Genomic DNA, 21721 nt, shown 5'->3' on the forward strand with positions numbered 1-21721 from the left:
GATGACTTGCGTAACTTATCCGCCACCAACTAGGGTTCAGGCCGCAATGTTTTAGGGCACTTTCTGCCTGGAAAACATCCATTTTTCTGGCCGCTGCTACAGCAGCGGCTGCAACAATACCTAATTTTTCAGGCATGTGTACATGCCTAATTTTTCTGGCCTCTGGTGCTGCACTGTAGCTGCAAAAACAAAACAAAAAAAAGGCACATACATGTGTCAATTCCCCTTCGTGATCGTTACCTTGTTGTGGTGAAGGGGCTTGCGTATCACAATGAAGCGACCACCTCTATGAGTGTGTTGGCAATGGCAATGTTGGCACACCCCAGATGATAAGGTCGTTGCTTCATTGTGAACAGACCAAAAGCGGTCGGCTGGATAATTTTGCATAGAAAAAACATTAATTTTCTTTGTGATCATCTAAGGTGATCATTAAAGCCTACTAGGCCAACAATGGGCCCACACTGCAGAATCATTGTTTTCTGGGTCACTTAACTGTCACTGAACTACCTCAGCACGACCATAGGCTTTGAAAAAACCCCATCGCCTGCAATCTCCCAAACGTGCGCACGAGCACAGTCATCACTACACCAAGATTGACGCATAGAGAAATAAAATTTACTCTTTGCGGTTGTCTAAAATCTATTCCATACACGTCCTCTGATAGGGGACGTAACAGGGATTAAACTGATAGGAATAGTACTACTTAACACACCACTCCTATCTGGTGGCACAGTACATTGCACGCGCAGTGCCCCAAATTGGAAGTAGGAGGACCGACCAAGCATCTTTTCCCATCTCCCGGTTCCTAAAATCTAATACATACACGTCCTCTGATAGGGGACGTAACAGGGATTAAACTGATAGGAATAGTGCTAAACATACCACTCATATCTGGTGGCACATTAGATTACAAGATTGCCAGCCGTACGCGCAGTGCCCCAAATTGGAAGTGAGAGGACCGACGAAGCATCTTTTCCCATCTCCTGGTTCCTAAAATCAAATACATACACGTCCCCTGATAGGGGACGTAACAGGGATTAAACTGATAGGAATAGTACTAAACATACTACTCATATCTGGTGGCACATTAGATTGCAAGATTGCAAGCCGTACGCGCAGTGCCCCAAATTGGAAGTGAGATGACCGACCAAGCATCTTTTCTCATCTCCCAGTTCCTAAAATCTAATACATACACGTCCCCTGATAGGGGACGTAACAGGGATTAAACTGATAGGAATAGTACTAAACATACCACTCATATCTGGTGGCACATTAGATTGCAAGATTGCAAGCCGTACGCGCAGTGCCCCAAATTGGAAGAGAGATGACCGACCAAGCATCTTTTCCCATCTCCCGGTTCCTAAAATCTATTCCATACACCGGCCCCTGATAGGGGACAAAACAGAGATTAAACTGTTAAGAACAGATTTTTTTTAATTTAAAAAAAAGAGGACAATCTCTGCGGAGCTGGGTATTTTTTGGCCGCGTTACTGAACGCTCATGCACAATGGCTGTAGGCTCATGCGTCCTTTTGCGGAGGTGACAAACCTGGTCAGTTAAACCCAAGGCAACATCATCGACCTCATCCCATATGCGTTTTTTCTGGAGCGTGCCCTGCGAAGAGTGCTGGATCAGGCCGTAGATGAGCATGAAGAGGAAGAGTTGTGGTCACCATCACCACCAGAAGCAGCCTTGTCGTCGTCGATTGCTGGACCTGCGGCAACGCAGAGAGAGGAGTCAGAGGAGGAAGATGGCTTTGAGGAAGACCAACCACAGCAGGCGTCCCAGGGGGCTTGTTGTCACCTTTCGGGGACCCTTGCTGTTGTACGTGGCTGGGTGGAGGAAGAGACCTTCAATGACGTCAGTGAGGACAAGGAACGGGACATGGCTAGCTTGGTATCCAACCTTGTGCAAATGGGGAGTTTGCAGTTGTGCAAATGTACTGTTTGCGGTTGTTTGCGGTGCGTTAAACGGGGAGTTTGGTCTGTCACTGTGAAGCAGGCGTAACCCTTACACTACCTGATCGATACAACATCATACCTGATGTTTTAAAGCACGTTATGCCAAACAATTTAGGAATGTTAGGTGATTTATGCCCTTTATGGGTTAAAACCTGACTCTGCATCAACTACGTAATTTTCCATGGGAGTTTTGCCATGGATCCCCCTCCGTCATGCCACAGTCCAGGTGTTAGTCCCCTTGAAACAACTTTTCCATCACTATTGTGGCCAGAAAGAGTCCCTGTGGGTTTTAAAATTCGCCTGCCTATTTAAGTCTATGGCGGTTCGCCCCTGGTTCGCACGTTCGCGAACATTTGCGAAAATTCGCGCTCGCCGTTCACGAACGGAAAATTTTATGTTCGCGACATCACTACGCAGCACGTCTCGGATGATGACGAAACACAGGTGCCAACTGCTGGGGCTTTCGAAAGTGTGCAGACTGACAAGGAGGGCAGGGGTGAAGACTGGGTGGAAGATGATGTGGAGGACGGTGAGGTCCTCAACCCCACATGGAAACAAGGTCATGCGAGTGACCTGTGTAGTTCAGAGGAAGAGGCAGTGGTCGCATAGAGCCACCAGCACAGCAGAAGAGGGAGCAGGGTGCAAAAGCGGAGCGGCCGTCCTCTAGACAGTACGCCTGCTACTGCCCACCGCAGCAAGGGACCGAGCACACCAAAGCCAGCTCCAAGGAGTTCCCTGGTGTGGCAGTTCTTCAGACAATGTGCTGATGACAAGACACGAGTGGTTTGTACACTGTGCAATCAGAGCCTCAAGCGAGGCATAAACGTTCTCAACCTGAACACAACCTGCATGACCAGGCATTTAAGTGCAAAGCACGAGCTGCAGTGGAGTAGATACCTCAAAAATCAAGAAAGGTCTCTGGCTCCTCCTGCTTCCTCTTCTGCTGCAGTCTCGGCCTCTTCATCCACCTCTGGAGTGACAGTGCCACCTGCCACCCCGCAGAGGATCTGTCAGCAACACCACCACCTGGGTCACCAAGCATCAGCACAATGTCGCACAGAAGCGTTCAGCTCTCCATCTCCCAAACACTGGAGCGGAAGAGGAAGTACCCCCCTACCCACCCACGATCCCTGGCCCTGAATGCCAGCATTTCTAAATTACTAGCCTTTGAAATGCTGTCATTCCGTCTGGTGGAGACGGAGAGTTTTAAAAGCCTTATGGCGGTGGCTGTCCCACAGTACGTTGTGCCCAGCCGCCACTACTTTTCCAGGCGAGCCATCCCTTCCCTGCACAACCAAGTGGGGGACAAAATCAGGTGTGCACTGCGCAATGCCATCTGTGGCAAGGTGCACCTGACTACGGATACGTGGACCAGTAAGCACGGTCAGGGACGTTATATCTCCATAACAGCACACTGGGTAAATGCAGTGGCGGCTGGGCCTGAGGCGGATAGCAGTTTGCCACATGTCCTTCCATCACCGAGGATTGCAGGGCGCTTCAGTTTGCCTCCTGTTGCTTCCTCCTCCTACTCCGCTTCCTCATCCTCTACCGACTCCTCATCCGGTCACCATAACACTTTCACCACCAACTTCAGCACAGCCAGGGGTAAACAGCAGGCAGTTTTAAAACTTATCTGTTTGGGGGACAAATCCCACACCGCGCAGGAGCTGTGGACGGACCTTGGTTGGTGCCAGTGAGCCTCAAGCGCCGGCCTGGTAGTGTGCGATAATGGGCAAAATCTTGTAGCAGCTCTGGGACTAGCCGGTTTGACGCACATCCCTTGCCTGGTGCATGTGCTAAATTTGGTGGTGCAGAGATTTCTTAAAAATTACCCCGATATGTCAGAGCTGCTGCATAAAGTGCGGGCCGTCCGTGCGCGCTTTCAGCGTTCTCACCCTGCTGCTGCTCGCCTGTCAGCACTGCAGCGTAACTTCTGCCTTCCCGCTCACCGCCTTATATGCGACATGCCCACAAGGTGGAACTCCACCTTGCACATGCTGGCCAGACTGTGCGAGCAGCAGCAGGCGATAGTGGAGTTTCATCTGCAGCACGCACGGGTGAGTCGCTCTGCGGAACAGCACCACTTCACCACGAATGATTGGGCCTCCATGCGAGACCTGTGTTCCTTGTTGCGCTGTTTCGAGTACTCCACCAACATGGCCAGTGCTAACAACGCTGTTCTCAGCGTTACTATCCCACTTCTATGCCTCCTTGAAAAAACGCTGCTGGCGATGATGGAAGAGGATGTGGCACAGGAGGAGAAGGAGGAGGAAGAGGGATTATTTCGTAGGGTTTCCGGCCAGTCATTCGCAAGTGGCTCCGAGGGTGGGTTCCTGCACCCACAAACACCAGGTACACAATTGTCCAGCCAGGGCACAGTTCTGGAGGATGACGAGGTGGTGGATGAGAAGATGGAGGAGGAGGAACCTTGTTCACAGCAGGGTGGCACCCAGACAAGCTCATGGCCATCACTGGTGCGTGGCTGGGGGGATACAGAGGACACAGATGATACACCTCCCACAGAGGACAGCATTTCATTGCCTCTGGGCAGCCTGGCACACATGAGCGATTACATGCTGCAGTGTCTCCGCAACGACCGCCGAGTTGCCCACATTCTGACGTGTGCTGATTACTGGGTGGCCACACTGCTGGATCCCCGTCCTTAATTCCGTCACTGGAGCGTGATCGTGAGATGCGCGAGTACAAGCGCACGCTGGTAGACGCGCTGCTGGTGACATTCCCACCTGACAGCGGGGGCTCAGTGGAAGCACAAGGCAAAGGCAGAGGAGGAGGAAGAGGTCGCCAACGCAGCTGGGGCACATCCAGCACCTCGGAAGGCAGGGTTAGCATGGCCGAAATTTGGAAAAGCTTTGTCAGCACGCCACAACAACCAGCACCACCAGCTGATATGGAACGTCTTAGCAGGAGGTAGCATTTCACCAACATGGTGGAGCAGTATGTGTGTACATGCCTACACATACTGAATGACGGGTCTGCCCCCTTCAACTTCTGGGTCTCCAAACTGGGCACATGACCTGAGTTTCCCCTTTACGCCTTGGAGGTGCTGGCCTGCCATGCAGACAGTGTATTGTCTGAACGTGTGTTTAGCACGACTGGAGGGGGTTATCACAGGTTATATTTCCCAATGTTTTGGGGTGTACCCTAATTTAAAAAAATTAATTTAACACCAAAAAGCAGTGTAGGCTACCTCCTCCTCCTCCACCACCGCTTCCACCTACACTGCCATATCCACCGCATCTTCAACCTCCTACTCCATATGGACCTCGTCCTCCTAGATCAAGATTATGATTTTTTATTTTTATGTATTTTATGTTATTTAAAGTCATTTCCCTATCCACATTTGTTTGCAGAGTACTTGCCATGCTCTTAACCACATTTTGATGCCTTTCGCAGCCCTCTAGCCCTTTCCATGACATTTTTACAACCATTTTAGTGCTCAAAAGTTTGGGTCCCCATTGACTTCAATGGGGTTCGGGTTCGGGGTCAAGTTCGGGTCCCGAACGCGATCTTTTTTGTGAAGTTCGGCCGAACCCGTCGAACCCGAACATCCAGGTGTCCGCTCAACTCTACTGTCAGGCTTTTCCAGTTTTCGAGCTACAGTACTGATTTACCAAACACTGACAAAAGCATGCCCCCTTGAAATGAAAAGAAAGGATAAGGAATGTGCACCAAATCCCCACATTCTTCATGTTACTTTCTTAAAAGGAATGTGTCATCAGAAAATGATCTATTGTTTAAACTTTTTTTTTTAAATATCTGATGATTTTTTTAAATTTTCAATGCCACTATCTATAGTTAATATTTTTTTTTAATCATGTAGTTTTTGCACAGACCACTAGGCCTAAATATGTCAAGACTTCCTGAGAGCAGCCACATGGGCCACAGATACAATGGACAGGAAGGGATTTCATTGAGTATAGAAGAGTTTTCTAGGAATATTCTGTGACCTGTGCAGAGATCAGTAGGGAGTACATAAGCTGTGATATCACCTATTATGTATGGTGGATCTGTAGTGTCCCACTAGGTAAATGTGGGCACTACACAAGGGTTAACATGACATTTGTGTTAATATGATGTTTTATGCATATTTTCCTGTTTATCCGGGTATCAGGCCTGTTAGGGTGTAGTTCAGCATCCTAGGCACTAGAGGGAGCTAGTGAGAACTTAGTATATATAGTTAGGCCCAGACAGGGAAGAGTAGTGCAGTCCAGGAGGCTAGTAAGTGCAGTCTAGCCTGCCTGAAGTTCCTGAGCCTTTGTTAGCTCAGAAGATTCACCCCAAGAGAAGAGTTTTCCTCCTGGGAGAAACCTGCAGTTCCCTAACCAGAGCAGAGCAGAGCCAGTGTTCCAGCTAGTCAAGTAAGCTGAAGGGCAGAAGGATCATTAACCTAAAGCAAGGGATATATACCTGAGAAGGATTGCTACCAAGGATAAAAGCCAGCATTAGGGCATACGGGCCTTGGGATACAGACAGCCAGGATATCTGAGGAAATAGTGCCGCCTGGTCTGTGAGTGTTGATTTTACCCTCTGAGTATCTTGCAAAGAACATCACTTGCCATTGTTGTAAGAGCCTGCTATTGATTAACGCTGCAAAGTGGAACTGAACCTAAATTGTATAAAGTTTGAACTGTTTCCAGTAAAGAAAAGTTTGGTTCACCACAACACTGTGTTCCTCACTTATTACAACTATAAATCGGTGTGCCACCGTTACAGGCACTGGTGTCATGAACTTAAAGGGACCTTTCCCTAGGCACATTAAACATCTGCAACATCCAGGGCACCTCATCCACCATCAGGCCTGGTCCCTATATACAGAGAGTGCCCCAGAGGTCTCCTGTGCCAGCCTCTCCATCACTGCTGTACGCCTGCCCGGGGTCTTCCTACAAACTGTGAGTAACCCATAGCAACCCTCGTTTGCCTAAGTAACCGTGACCTCACATCGCTATACTCTGCAGGTCTGCGTACTGCATATTCTGTGTTATCTATATATAGAGGTTTTATCTGTCATTCAGTGATGATAATGTTATGGCTCCTGAAAAGTTACCTGTACAAAACTGGAAGTCTCAACACGTTATTTGGCCTAGTGGCCAGAGCAAAAAATTAACAATTTTGGATAGTGACATGAAAAAAATAAATAAAAAAAACATTCCTTTTAAATGTGATCTCTTGAAAATTGGACATTAATATATATAATTTCGTTTTTGCCCTTCCCTATTTCATCAGGAGGTTGAAGATTTTATTCCACAAACTTTGACCGAGTGTAAGAATTAATAACATTATGAGGCACATTTTTTACGACCAATTTTCACGCCGGTTTTAATAGTGTCTGCACTGCTGGAGGAAGCGTCAAATTTATAATATGGAGGCACAGGCCTATACATAAGTTTGTTACTTCCTCCAGCAGGACATGCAACAATCTAAAATCCACTCCAGCTCCCTTGCTGGCTTAGATTTAAAGGGGTTTCTGCATTATTCATATTGATAACCTATTCTCAGGATAGGTCATCAATATCAGAATGGGGGGGGGGGGGCAACCCCTGGCACCCCTGCTGATCAGCTGTTTGAAGAAAAGGCCGTGCTCTTGTGAGCGCTGCCTTCTCCTCATTATTTACCTGCTTGCTGTCAACATCACAGTGGCGAGCAGATGTAATTACACCTAAGCCATGTGTAGAAGGAAGTGGTAAAATTATGCATATATATGTTTAAGATATATATATATGTTATACCTGAATGGCCAGTGGGGATATATGTTACATTGTATATATATACAGTACAGACCAAAAGTTTGGACACACCTTCTCATTGAAAGAGTTTTCTTTATTTTCATGACTATGAAGGCATCAAAATTCTAGGTTCTTCAAAGTAGCCACCTTTTGCTTTGATTACTGCTTTGCACACTCTTGGCATTCTCTTGATGAGCTTCAAGAGGTAGTCCCCTGAAATGGTCTTCCAACAGTCTTGAAGGAGTTCCCAGAGATGCTTAGCACTTGTTGGCCCTTTTGCCTTCAATCTGCAGTCCAGCTCACCACAAACCATCTCGATTGGGTTCAGGTCCGGTGACTGTGGAGGCCAGGTCATCTGGCGCAGCACCCCATCACTCTCCTTCATGGTCATATAGCCCTTACTTTCAAAGTTTTCCCAATTTTTCGGCTGACTGACTGACCTTCATTTCTTAAAGTAATGATAGCCTCTCGTTTTTCTTTACTTAGCTGCTTTTTTCTTGCCATAATACAAATTCTAACAGTCTATTCAGTAGGACTATCAGCTGTGTATCCACCTGACTTCTCCTCAACGCCACTGATGGTCCCAACCCCATTTATAAGGCAAGAAATCCCATTTATTAAACCTGACAGGGCACACCTGTGAAGTGAAAACCATTTCAGGGGACTACCTCTTGAAGCTCATCAAGAGAATGCCAAGAGTGTGCAAAGCAGTTATCAAAGCAAAAGGTGGCTACTTTGAAGAACCTAGAATATGACATATTTTCAGTTGTTTCACACTTGTTTGTTATGTATATAATTCCACATGTGTTAATTCATAGTTTTGATGCCTTCAGTGTGAATCTACCATTTTCATAGTCATGAAAATAAAGAAAACTCTTTGAATGAGAAGGTGTGTCCAAACTTTTGGTCTGTACTGTATATATCCCCTGTATATATATATATATATATATATATATATATATATAGATCAAGAACAAGATTGTGCTTCATCCACAGCCCCCCTCGGATATCTTAACCTATTAGGATGGACATCCTTATCTGTTTGTACAGATGGATGTGGAAGCAGAGGATGCGAACCTCTGATGGTTGAGTGATTCAGACACCAGTGTTGGGATAACGAGGAGTCCTGTTAGATGAAGGCTAGCCCAATACCTTTCTCTACACTTGGGTCAAGGGTATTAGTGCTGGTGACGGCATGCAATTAATTGCACTGTGAGGGGAAAACTCCCCCAGGAGTGTATAGTACTGTCTTTCCTCCTAGGTATGGATACAATGGAGCAGGAGAAAAGAACCCCAACTATGACCAGCTAAGAAGGTGTATATCCGACCAGATACCCCTGAGAGCAGTGAGAAAGAGAATCAGAGAGAAGCTGAGCCTCCGAGATGCCATGGAAAATGCTGTGTCCTGGCTGCTTTGAATACCCTCTCAAAGGGACTTTGATCTTCAACCTGTCCATCCACCCAGTGATCGTCCTTAATACCCAGATGGTCATACCTTGGACTGTCATTGAACTGTAATCAACAAACGGACAAAAGGACTGGCCAAGTGACTACAACAAGGCCAGTCAGAAAGTCCTATACTGATGAAGTCAGGGGTCAAGGACTTGACTCTGATTTGGTCCTGTGACCCTAAAAGTGTTACTTTGTATTTGTATGTTTGTCAATTGTGTACCCATAGACACTCTAGGTCCAAATATGTGACAGCCTATACTCAGGGAAACTCGCCCAATGTACAGCGGTGAGTTACAATATGGGTGTACACACATTTGTATCTTATAGTCATTTCCCATTGACATGTGATTCTGTGACTTACCTGTATCTTTGGAGGTGTAGAGAGATATGCCTTGTTGCATGAGTCTCTATGGGCACACACATAATTTAATTAGCGTCAAGGGGATTAATTTGTTGTATGATGTATCTGTTTTTGTGTGAATGGGGAAAAGAGTAGATTCCCTAGGGATAGGTCCCCCTACTTTCTTAAGCTATTTGCCACTTCAACCCTAGCAGTGGTGACGTTCATAAGGGATGGATTGAATGGTATAGTATTTACATGAATCTATATACTGTATGTCAAGCCTTTATTTGTTATAATTTGGATGATTTTGGCTTACAGCTTATGAAACCCCAAAGTCTCAATTTTGAAGTATCCTTTGCTCAGGGGGTATGGATTAATTAGCTGACTAGAGTGTGACACTTTGAGCCTAGAATATTGAACGTTTTCACAAGATTCTAATTTTAAGCTGCATTAATGCAATTCCTTTTAATTTGCATTACTGAAATAAATGGACTTTTGCACGATATTCAAATTTTTCGAGTTTCACCTGTAGAGTCCTTAGGTGGTGTCAGCAAGTAATCTTTTAGAGGTCAGTTTTCCACTGCTCTTCCTGCTTTTACTGGCTTTCTCTGATGAGACTTGAGACCACGGTGTAGGTGGCGGAAATATTGGCAAAGAAGATAAGTCCTGAACTAATGACCAATCTTGTATAGCTAGGTAAGGTACATCCAGAGCTAACAGCAGGTCTCCCAAATCTTCATGGTTGTGGATGACAAACCTTTTGCCTGCAACAGTGGTGGCAAGACCAAAAGGAAACATCCAGCAGTATAGTATTTTATTTTGAGCATGGGATGTCAGAAAGTGGCTTCAAGAGTCTCTTTTTGTTAAGAAAGATGCCAAGTTGGAAAAATGCCAAGTTGACCTTCATAATCACAAGCCACAAGTTCTCTGGTCTCTTTAAGATATCCTCTTTAACTCTAAAATCCATAAATGAACAAATAACATCCATAGGAGAACTGGAGGGGTCAGGACGAGGTCGTAGAACTCTGCGTGCACTCTCAATTTCAATAGAGCGAGTATAGTAATCACCCAGAAGCTTAATAAGATTCTGGGGCGAATGATTCTGTAAAATCTTGGATACGTAGATTGTTTCTACGATTGCGATTATCCTGATATATATGGGCATAAGCCAAATTCAGATAGCTAGATTCAGATAGATTTTTGAAAGTGAGTAGCTACATTATCACATGATCACAGAGGTTAGATACAGTTTTTTCAAGAAATTCAACTTTCCTTTGTTGCATGTCCATTTTAATCTCTTGCAAGTCTTGTGCGAATGGGGAGAGGGCTTTAGCTAAGGCTTATTGGAGAAAATCCCTAGAAATAGGTAAATCTTTGCATGGAGCAGTAACATCATCACTTACATCAATATCAGAACCTGGGTGTTTGGCTGCGGGGCCTGTCAGATCAGAGCTCGCAACAGCTTTTTTAATAAACCTTTCCATGTCTCTCTTATTGGTGACTGTTTTTTGAGAACTGCTAGAGTCCTTTCCTGGAGGGTGGTTGTATTTCACCAAGGTGGGGAAGTCACAAATATACTTAGTGCAGGACTTTAATGAAGAGTTACTACATGTGACTGGTGACTAGCACATGAAAAAACAGAAATGATCAGAAAAAGAGGGGGATTCCAATGGGAAATCCAGACATAATTAAGTCACAAGTTCACTGAGCAATATACTGTGAAGTGATAAGGTTGACAGTGATAAAGTTGCTATTGCTTCAAATGTAAACTGGAAATGGAGATGGCAGGCCAATATGTAGAAACACAATCAGATATCAGTCTATTGTATGCAACAAAAGAAAACAGAGTCTTGTTTGTAGGAAAAACTTGGCCTGTAGCTCAGAAAAATTGCAATGAGGAAGTCTGTTGAATCTCTAACAAGAGGGTCTGAAAAACATTTAGGCTAGGCCTAGAAAACATAAAGCTGAGACTTTATTAGACTACTGTTAAAAAGAGGGGGTGGGGGAGCCATGGGTGCAACTAGGAACCCCAAGCTAAATAAGATACCACTCTGTAGTGTCTTATGCAGTCTTTGTGGTGGGACAATGAGGCGCGTGCAAGCAGAGATTAAAGGGGTGATTGCTGCTTACCCCTGGAGTACAGTTATCCTCAGATGTGAAGGTCTGCAGGGCACTCGGGCACCACCAGGAGAGGTCTACCACCACCCACTACTCCTGTGAGCGCTATCTCGTCTTGGAGCGGCCACTCACTATCACAGGTAGGTAGCACCAGGCAGGGTAGTCCAGCTATCATGAGTAACCTCCGTTTGGCAACTTCAAAATAAGTCTCCCTCCAGAGTCTGTGTGATTCTGCATCATGTCTATGGAGAGGATCGGGTGGTCACTGAGGCTTGGGGTAATGAGATCAGGAGGTTTCAAAGCAAGGAGAGTCAGCTGTTTGGGACTTCCAGTGTCAGGGCTGCCAAAACTTTAAAATAAAAGTAGTCTCTGTGAGGGATATTCGTCTCCTCAAGCGCTTCAAATCCTAGGACGAAGTGGGTAAAAGGTCCATAAAATACTGGTAAAGAAAAGGATTGCGCTGCAAGGGAAGATTTTTTTCCTTTGTTGTTTCTTTCCCCTTATAAACGTAACAGTCTTCAATTAAAAGGACCACATGCAAACGATAATTCTCAAAATGGTATGGAAATCTGAAAAGCAGTAAGGAAACACACTATGGTGTAGTATGTTTGGAACACCTGTATCGGGTGAATGAAATATACTCACAAGACTCCACTTGTGAAACACATGTAGGAAGACCTTGTAGGTATCTTCAGCAGAAAAGCTCTGTCAGTGGAACCGGCATAAATCAGGAGACGTCGGTTTAGGAGATCTTAATGCGAATCGTAATCCAGACAGTGAAATGCCGCTTCCAAAGGATATCACCCGACTGAAACTTCCAAGGATCTCAAAGGAAGGAGGGTCAAAAATAGTGAAGTACGTACCAATGTATCAAATAAAAATGGTTTAATATACTCACAAAAGTACAGAAATAAAAACGTCTTAAGAACAATCTATGCTGCCCGACCCGGGTTTCGCCGTGATGCTTCGTCTGGGGCGTTGATTACTGAGTGGAAACCACTGTGTTTAAAATCACAGGGGAACCTCCCCTCTAGTGTGCGTAATAATGACATCTAAAACTATTTAAATAATATAAAAATATATGTATAAAAAGAGGGCAGAAACCACAATGTAGCAGGTATTGTGACAAGACAAAAATAACAAATATGGACAATCTAGCAAAAAATAGACTTGGTTATAAAGACAGAAGACAGAAAAACCTACAAATCCTCACATTAAATAGTATTAACCCTTAGGTTTGTTCCTAGACAATGCAGGCATTGACATCACACTCGATATTTAACCCCTGCGGTTGAATGGTATTCAGAAGGTACATCCACTCTACCTCCCTCTTATCCAAAATAGCAATAAAATCTCCTCCACGTATGGGGGCATGTACTATCTCAATACCAGTGAAGCGCAAACCCCTAGGGTTGTTTTGATGGTGAATCTTGAAGTGAAGAGAGACACTGTGCGTCTCAAGTCCTTGCACTTGTGGCCTCCAATATGTTGGAAGAACCACACGAAGCCTCAAGACCCGAGTCCAGGAACATATATGCAATATTAAAAAAGGACTTGAGACGCACAGTGTCTCTCTTCACTTCAAGATTCACCATCAAAATTATGGGAATTATGACACTGTTTATGGGTTTTGTTTTTATGGCATACCCTATGCAGTAAAACTGAAAAAAAAAAATAATAATTGTAAAAAAAAATTGTTTTCTTTTCATTGTCATATTCTGACCCCTTATCTTTTTTATAGTTACAGTATTTCTATGGAGTTATGTGAGAGCTCATTTTTGCAGGAACATCTGTAGTTTCTATTGGTACCATTTTGGAGTTTATATGACTTTTTGATCAATTTTTATTACATTTTTGGGGGAGGTGGAGGGACAAAAAAATGACAAAATATGTTATGCCGTTTGCCGTATGGGATGAATATTTATTTTTATATTTTAATAGTACATTTTGGGACAAAGCGATATCTATGACATTTTTTTATTTATTTTTATCTTAATTATGGGGAAAGGGGGTAATTTGAATTTTCTTTTTTACTTTTTTAGTTTTTTCTTAACTTTTTTATGTCATCCTAGATGACTACAATAAATGCATTAAAATGCATGCATTAAATTGCCCTTGCATTTTTTGACACCTGCAAGGCCCCATAAGAACTACAGCCCCTGATTTCTTCAGACAGATGAGGGCTTTCAAAGCTAACCAATGGCTCCCTATATCGTCATGTGGGGGAGCCATTCAAGCCCTGAGAATGCAGAGCTCCCAGGTTTCCACACCTCAAATGCCATGTTTACAATTGATCACGACACCTTAAGAGTTAAATGTCTTAGTTTGGCGTTATCTCCCATTGAATACATTAACTCTGAGTGTCTGCTGTTTAAAACAGCAGGAACCTAGTGGCTATGGTGCTTGCTCATGAGCAGGCATGATTTTTAAAGACCTGACTTCTGCTGTACATTTACGGCAGAAATCCAAAAATGGCTAACGATTAAAATTTATTTATACATAAAAATCATTGTTTTTGTTTGTGACAATTAGTCAATTGTCAATTGTACAATTAGTACAGCTCATAGCAAGAATTATCACTGATCGTCTTTGTAACCTCTTCGTTACCTTTTGCTCCTTTTTTTTTTCACCGAGTGAAATTGCCAAAAACCGCTGCTGCAACTAAGCTTAAAACAGGATTCCGGAATGGTCTGCCACTGTGCTATATACGCATTTTGGAGAATCAGACTAAAAGTGAACACTGAAGATTACGAGCTGACATTTTAGGTTTGGGTGATATATTAGGCATTAGAACATTTACTATGTATTACTTCTCAAACGTATGTATATGTTGAGTATTTCCCGAAAGGCTTTCTATGGAAAATAAATTCTTAAAATTCCTAAACTGCCCATTCCATCATAATAAAAAGAGAGACCACTTGTGCAGTGAATGAAAAACACATGAGTTGTAACTTCTACCATATGTCAAAAAAGACCTCTTGAGTGCAGGAAAAATTAGATAATTTCATTCAGGCGTTAATAAATATGATCCAAACGGTACAGTTTGGCATACGAGTTTACACTCTTGTTCCCTTGGATGATTATAATGATCAGTAGAAACTCCATCTGGGTTAACAATTTCTGGAGAGAAAAATTGGGCAATTTATCAAGTGTTACAAAACTGACCATTGAAAATGTAACATTATTTGTGATACTTTTTCCTTTTTTGTCTCCTATGACATTAGCATTTATAGATTTTTGCTTCTCGGAAATAATCTGTTCTTTTTTTATTCACTGATTCACAGTGTTGATTTTTATTTTTATCCTTGAAACATGATACAGACAAAAATATGAATATTTTACATTTGGCTCTCCTCAAAAGAAATTACCACCTACAGTATAGGTAGTCAACTGGTTAGTCAATAGCTGACCCACTAAGGAGTCTTGAAACATGAGTTATCAGTCAAACCAGAGACACCCAATGTGCACAGAGACAACTGTCTGTAGGACTCTTACATCAAATAGATGTTCACAAGGAGAACTACTGTAGATCCAGGAACTTCCTACTTCCAAAATTTACTATGTAAGACTTGGAGAATAGGAGAAATTACTGCTGGTTTGTAAAACACATGTACGGTACTACTTGTCTCCTTTTATGTAGCACTTATTGATCAAGGGAACTTTGCTATGGAAATTGGAGATTTATATTTATCTCTGTATTCTGTCCCTTTTATTCTGTTCCTAGACTGTATTCTTTGTTTCCTATATAACCCACTTACCCTGTGTATCCATATACACACCCTCCAGTCCTTTATACACCCAAACACCCAAGGAGTAGCATACAACCCTCGTAGATAACTTTTTGAAATATTTTTTTTACTTTTTGTTAGGTCCCCGAAGTGGACCACAACTTACAATCATCAGATGTAAATTGCTCCATTATAATCACTATATCACAGTTAAGTGCTGCACCTAGTGGCCTAAACTGGGATATACTAACAATGAGCCTGGCAGCCTAGTACAGTCTGTGGCTTATTTTTAGAACAGGGTGCTTTCCCCGATCTCCGCTGGGGGAAAGTGTACCTGAAGAGGAATCCCACACTTCCAATTTTTAACACTCTCAGATGCCAAGAGTGAGGGGAACTCATTGCTGTGAGAGAAGGGGGCATGTGGCGTATTCTGGGGCCATAAGGGTGACGAACTGTTGCATTTTGGGGGGCATAATAGGGGTTGGATAACTCTTTTAACCATTAAGATACCGGAGGTTTTTTCATTTAATTTTTGCATTTTCATTTTTCTTCCCTATATTCCTTGAGCCATATCTCTTTTATTTTTCGTTCACATATCCATATGAAGGCTTATTTTTTGCGGTACAAGTTGTACTTTAATATGGCCTACAATGTTGTGAGAAGCAGGCAAAAAATTCCAAATGGGGTGGAATTGAAAAAATATACAAAAATTCCTCTACCGTTTTATGGGTTTTGTTCCTACGGTGTTCCCTTTGCGGCAAAACTGATCTGTGCCCCTTATTCTCTGGGTCAGTAGGAATGCAAAGGGGGGGTGGAAGAGGAGGAGCCAGGAAAGGTGGTGGGATGGGCCCGGGTGGGTAGTGGGCAGAGTTAGGGGGGCCCAATTCAGATTCTTGGTAGGGGGCCCAATGATTTTTATGTATGCCCCTGCGTAGAGGTGACAAAGCATTGGACATTACATGAAGATACAAATAGATACAGATACAAGACATTACATGGAATACACTACCACACACAGCTGCCTCCTTTCCTGCCCTCCCTGAATACTAAGCCAATGTGGCTAACAATGTGTATGTATACATAATATATACCTTTAGATTCCACCAATCTACCGTCTCACATCCAATATCTGACCATTAGTACATGTACATATAGAGACTCATGTATAAATAGCATATATAATCTACACATCCATAAACACACAAAGGCCACAGACCCACGTGTAAATGGCATACACCTACAGGCTACAAATATCTATATGTACACATATAAAGTCTACTGGGAATTATATATATTCTATATTATATCTATATACATATACAAAAAGAACACACATAATATAACTTAGCTTGTTCTTAATGTAAGTGGTGTTCGTCCAGGGTTGGCAGGAAAAGAGAGAGCCCCCAAGTTTCACATAGCCTATATCTTCCTGTGTCTCAGCATCCCCCCCCCCCCAGTCGACTCCAACCTCTGACCACCCAAATGCCTTCCAATCTATTGGCCAAGAGTATCTTGTCCAACTGCTTTTAAAATGCATCCTTCCTGTCTTTGATATGCTAACAAGGGACACAATGACCAAATGGCTTCTGAGCATACTGATAGCTCAAAGGGTGAATACTATCAGTATATATTATATACAATTATTAGGCATATTTGTGTGGTCATTGGACTGAAGGTCTGGCTGGGAACAATATTTTCCTGTAACACTTAACATTGTGAAAATGTAATTGTCCCCAACGCTTGATACCTGGTACTGTCACGTAAAGCTACTTCAAATGAAGATTGGTCTTTCAAATGACTGTGGAATAGCTGTTGCCCTCTCTTCTTTAGTTAACCATATTGGAGAATTTTTGAGTATGAACTGCCCATTTATGACACTGAACCAGCATCTGAACAGGACATGACTTTGACTATGTTGTTTCATATGACTGTGACTGAGGTAAACCTGCTATATAACTCAATTGCAATTTAAACATTTGACTGATGACTAATAGTGTTGGGCGCGAATATTCGAATCGCGAATTTTAATTGCGAATATCGCCACTTTGAAAATTTGCGAAGATTTTTAATATAGTGCTATATATTCATATTCGAGAATATTCTAGTTTTTTTTCCATCTGAACCCATGATCCCTCACTGATTCTTGCTTGTGGGCCAATGAGAAGGCTGCAATGTCTTTGTCTGAGCTTAGCAACATCCCTAGCGACAAATAGGAAAGTTGCCTATCCGTTACTATATAAGAACCTCCCCAGCAGTCATTTTCTGCAGTTTTTTTGCGTTCTGAGAGATACAGCAGTGTCATTGCTGTGCTCTCTGCTTTGCTGTGTCATTACATTAGATAGTTAGCTTATATATATTATACAGATAGTTAGTGGGAGATAGTCAGTGTAGGTTAGATAGTGACATAATGTAGCTGCTAGGTTCTGCTGTCCATACATACAGTCAGGTCCATAAATATTGGGACATCGACACAATTCTAACATTTTTGGCTCTATACACCACCACAATGGATTTGAAATTAAACAAACAAGATGTCCTTTAACTGCAGACTGTCAGCTTTAATTTGAGGGTATTTACATCCAGATCAGGTGAACTGTGTAGGAATTACAACAGTTTGCATATGTGCCTCCCACTTCTTAAGGGACCAAAAGTAATGGGACAATTGGCTTCTCGGCTGTTCCATGGCCAGGTGTGTGTTATTCCCTCATTATCCCAATTACAATGAGCAGATAAAAGGTCCAGAGTTAATTTCAAGTGTGCTATTTGCATTTGGAATCTGTTGCTGTCAACTCTCAAGATGAGATCCAAAGAGCTGTCACTATCAGTGAAGCAAGCCATCATTAGGCTGACAAAAACAAAACAAACCCATCAGAGACATAGCAAAAACATTAGGCATGGCCAAAACAACTGTTTGGAACATTCTTTAAAAGAAGGAACGCACCGGTGAGCTCAGCAACACCAAAAGACCTGGAAGACCACTGAAAACAACTGTGGTGGATGAAGAATTCTTTCCCTGGTGAAGAAAACACCATTCACAATAGTTGGCCAGATCAAGAACACTCCCCAGGAGGTAGGTGTATGTGTGTCAAAGTCAACAGTCAAGAGAGTGAATACAGAGGGTTCACCACAAGACTTTACTCAAAAACAGGAAGGCCAGATGAGAGTTTGCCAAACGACATCTAAAAAAGCCTTCACAATTCTGGAACAGCATCCTATGGACAGATAAGACCAAGATCAACTTATACCAGAGTGATGGGAAGAGAAGAGTATGGAGAAGGAAAGGAACTTCTCATGATCCTAAGCATACCACCTCATCAGTGAAGCATGGTGGTGATAGTGTCATGGCGTGGGCATGTATGGCTGCCAATGGAACTGGTTCTCTTGTATTTATTGATGATGTGACTGCTGACAAAAGCAGCAGGATGAATTCAGAAGTGTTTCGGGCAATGTTATCTGCTCATATTCAGCCAAATGCTTCAGAACTCATTGGACGGTGCTTCACAGTGCAGATGGACAATGACCCAAAGCATACTGCAAAAGCAACCAAATAGTTTTTTAAGGGAAAGAGGTGGAATGTTCTGCAATGGCCAAGTCAATCACCTGACCTGAATCCGATTGAGCATGCATTTCACTTGCTGAAGACAAAACTGAAGGGAAAATGCCCCAAGAACAAGGAGGAACTGAAGACAGTTGCAGTAGAGGCCTGGCAGAGCATCACCAGGGATGAAACCCAGCATCTGATGATGTCTATGCGTTCCAGACTTCAGGCTGTAATTGACTGCAAAGGATTTGCAACCAAGTATTAAAAAGTGAAAGTTTGATTTATGATTATTATTCTGTCCCATTACTTTTGGTCCCTTAACAAGTGGGAGGCACATATGCAAACTGTTGTAATTCCTACACCGTTCACCTGATTTGGATGTAAATACCCTCAAATTAAAGCTGACAGTCTGCAGTTAAAGCACATGTTGTTTGTTTCAATTCAAATCCATTGTGATGGTGTATAAAGCCAAAAATTTTACAATTGTGTTGATGTCCCAATATTTATGGACCTGACTGTACAGTCGTGGCCAAAATTAGGCATTCACCTGACATAAAAAAAATTGTGATTATGTGGCTCGAGGTACATTATGCGGTCACTGAATAACAATTTTACTGTAGCCCACTGGAGTACAGGCCCCAAACATTAGGCATTCACCATACAGAAAAGATCAAGTGATTATGTGGCTGGAGGTATATTAGACGGTCATTGGATATCAATTATACTGCAGGCCAGTGGAGTACAGGCCCAAAACATTAGGCATTCACCGGACAGAAAAGATCAAGTGATTATGTGGTTGGAGGTATATTAGACTGTCATTGGATATCAATTTTTCTGCAAGCCAGTACAAATACATGTCAAATACATATGTTTAAAAGAACTAAAAATATAAAATTGGATTAAAAACATGGCTAACGAAATCCTCCCTCTTGAATAAACCCCAAATGATAATAGGTAAAATTCGATAACACATGGTCGTCACAGGTGTTAAATTCCTCCAATGTCCCAACAATTAGGCATTCACCATACAGAAAAGATCAAGTGATTATGTGGCTGGAGGTATATTAGACAGTCATTGGATAAAGATTTTACTGCAGGCCAGTGGAGTACAGGCTCCAAACATTAGGCATTCACCGGACAGAAAAGATCGAGTGATTATGTGGCGGGAGGTATTTTAGACAGTCATTGGATATCGATTTTACTGCAGGCCAGTGGAGTACAGGGGCCAAACATTAGGCATTCACCATACAAAAAAGAACAAGTGATTATGTGGCTGGAGGTACATTAGGCGGTCACCGTACAACAATTTTACTGTTGGAAAATTAGATTACAGGCCCCAAAAATTATGCATTCATCGTATAGAAAAGATCAAGTGATTATGTGGCTGGAGGTATATTAGACGGTCATTGGATATCAATTTTACTGCAGGCCAGTGGAGTACAGGCCCCAAACATTAGGCATTCATCGGACAGAAAACATCAAGTGATTATGTGGCTGGAGGTATATTAGACGGTCATTGGATAACAATTATACTGCAGGCCAGTACAAATACATGTCAAATACATTAAAAGAACTAAAAATATAAAATTGGATTAAAAACATGGCTAACGAAATCCTCCTTCTTGAATAAACCCCAAATGATAATAGGTAAAATTCGATAACACGTGGTCATCACAGGTGTTAAATTCCTCCAAGGTCCCAACAATTAGGCATTCACCATACAGAAAAGATCAAGTGATTATATGGCTGGAGGTATATTAGACAGTCATTGGATAAAGATTTTACTGCAGGCCAGTAGAGTACAGGCCCCAAACATTAGGCATTCACCGGACAGAAAAGATCAAGTGATTATGTGGCGGGAGGTATATTAGACAGTCATTGGATATCGATTTTACTGCAGGCCAGTGGAGTACAGGGGCCAAACATTAGGCATTTACCATACAGAAAAGAACAAGTGATTATGTGGCTGGAGGTACATTAGGCGGTCTCCGTATAACAATTTTACTGTTGGCAAGTTAGATTACAGGCCCCAAAAATTATGCATTCATTGTATAGAAAAGATCAAGTGATTATGTGGCTGGAGGTATATTAGACGGTCATTGGATATCAATTTTACTGCAGGCCAGTGGAGTACAGGCCCCAAACATTAGGCATTCATCGGACAGAAAACATCAAGTTATTATGAGGCTGGAGGTATATTAGATGGTCATTGGATAACAATTATACTGCAGGCCAGTACAAATACATGACAAAGAGACACATAGCGCAATACCCAAGTGGTAAAAGTAAGTATCCAATTTATTGTACTTACAAAGTCCATGTGATAAAAGACATTTCATAAAATCACACCCGACCCGGGTTTCGCCTTAGGCTTCATCAGGGGTTATGGGTGTTGAATTCCTCTGAGGCCCCACCAATTAGGCATTCACCGTAGAGAAAAGATCAAGTGATTATGTGGCTGGAGGTACATTAGGCGGTCGCCGTCTAACAATTTTACCATTGGCCAGTTAGATTACAGGCCCCAAAAAATATGCATTCACCATACAGAAAAGATCAAGTGATTATGTGGCTCGAGGTATATTAGACGGTCATTGGATATCAATTTTACTGCAGGCCAGTGAAGTACAGGCGCCAAACATTAGGAATAGAGATGTCCCGAACTATTCGACGGTGAACAGTTCCCGGCGAACATCGCTTGTTCGCGTTCGCCGCGGCGGGCGAACATATGCGATGTTCGTTCCGCCCCCTATACGTCATCAGTGAGAAAACTTTGAACCTGTACCTCACAGTCAGCAGACATATTCCAGCCAATCAGCATACCCTCCCTCCCAGAC

At 42.9% G+C, this 21721-nt stretch overlaps 1 protein-coding gene and 1 non-coding gene across 2 annotated transcripts in view; both read right to left on the minus strand.

The window, feature by feature from the left end:
• The window catches only part of VEPH1 (ventricular zone expressed PH domain containing 1), a 662929-nt gene that overhangs the window by 382073 nt on the left and 259135 nt on the right, over positions 1–21721 (minus strand). The window lies entirely within an intron of this gene.
• LOC121000108 lies at positions 1272–1453 on the minus strand. The gene has a single exon (XR_005778748.1). It is a non-coding gene; the product is annotated as a U2 spliceosomal RNA (small nuclear RNA).

This window comes from Bufo bufo, chromosome 4, assembly GCF_905171765.1.
Source record: "Bufo bufo chromosome 4, aBufBuf1.1, whole genome shotgun sequence".
Taxonomy (NCBI): Eukaryota; Metazoa; Chordata; class Amphibia; order Anura; family Bufonidae; genus Bufo; species Bufo bufo.